The sequence below is a fragment of the Triticum dicoccoides genome, chromosome 4B (assembly GCF_002162155.2).
Source record: "Triticum dicoccoides isolate Atlit2015 ecotype Zavitan chromosome 4B, WEW_v2.0, whole genome shotgun sequence".
Taxonomy (NCBI): Eukaryota; Viridiplantae; Streptophyta; class Magnoliopsida; order Poales; family Poaceae; genus Triticum; species Triticum dicoccoides.
Genome location: NC_041387.1, coordinates 578,205,606 through 578,207,227, shown reverse-complemented (window position 1 = coordinate 578,207,227; position 1,622 = coordinate 578,205,606).

The following is a 1,622-nucleotide window of genomic DNA, read 5'->3' as shown; positions in this document are numbered from 1 at the left end:
GCGCCACGGCTGTAGGAGGCGCTGCATGTAGGGGGCGCACCGCAAAGCCAGGGGGCGGGCCAAGAGAGGCGCGCGGGCGCCCTGGGAGAGGCGTCGAGGAGCCCGCGTCATCAGTGCCGGGAGGAACAGCCGGGGGTACCTGGTGAAACAGAAACACATGCTCATCAAAGTAAACGTGCCGAGAAGTGAACACACGGTGGGAGACGGGATCGTAGCACCGATATCCCTTGGAGTTGGAGGGGTAGCCGATGAAGATGCAAGCGACAGATCGAGGTGCAAGCTTGTGAGAAGCAGTGTCGGCAGTGCTAGGATAGCAAAGGCACCCAAAAATACGTAAGTCGTCATAAGACGGGGGCGTACCAAAGAGAAGATGTTGAGGTGCGTAGTTCCACCATGGGCGGCAGGGTCTAATGTTAAGAAGAAGTGATGCAGTGGCGAGTGCGTCCGGCCAGAAACGAGGCGGCACGTTGGCATGAAACAGGAGCGTGCGAATGCAGTCGTTCAGAGTGCGAAGGACGCGTTCGGCTCGATCGTTCTCCTGTGAAGTGTACGGACATGTGAGGCGGAAAATTGTGCCGTGATGTGACAAAAAGGTGCGGAAAGCGAGGCTGTCGAACTCTTTTCCATTGTCCTTCTGAAGCGCAAGGATGGGACGCCCAAACTGCGTGCGGACAGAGGAGTAAAAGGCCGTCAAGGTAGAGAGTGCATCCGACTTTCTGCGCAAAGGAAAAGTCCACACATAGTGAGAATAATCATCAAGAATGACTAGATAATATAAATAGCCCGAGTTACTGGGAACCGGAGAAGTCCACACATCACTATGAATCAACTGAAAAGGAAAAGAAGCAATGGTGGTGGAATTAGTAAACGGGAGACGAACATGTTTGCCGACTCGACAGGCATGACAAGTGTGATCCTCGATCTTATTGCAACTGAAACTGAAACTCCTAAGAATATGACGAAGTGTGACGGGGTTGGGATGACCCAAGCGAGCGTGCCAGAGATCGACGCCAGCGGAGAGAGCAACCGGTGTGGTGGTGCTGGATGAAGGCGAGTGCACCGGATAGAGCTCGTCGGGGCTGTCACATCGGTGAAGCACCATCCTGGTTCGAGCGTCTTTGACAAAAAAACCAAGCTCATCAAATTCAACAGTAACAGGATTTTCACGAGTAAAACAACGAACGGAAATGAGATTCTTAATAAGATGAGGTGACACAAGTATGTTAGACAAAGATAGTGGAGTAGAAGTAGAAGGGAAAGAAGTGTTCCCAACATGTGTGATAGGAAGTGTGGAACCGTCGCCGACAATGATGCGGCGGTCGGTGGAGATAGGAGTGAAGGAGGCAAGGTTACCAGGATGAGCAAATATGTGAGCTGTAGCACCGGTGTCCATGTACTAATCACCACCTCCAGTGTAGTTGTTCGGCGTAGTAGCGGCATGCAGCCCAGTGAGGAGCACCGGGTCCCAGGGCGCCGACAGCAGGGCCGGCGAGGGGGACGAAGACGCCATGGGGAAGCCATAGCCGCCGCTCAACGGCGGCGGTGGGTACGCTCCATACAGCCCCGGCTGCAACTGCGGTGCCGGGTAGGCCGGATGGCCTGCCGGAAAAATCTGCCGGCCC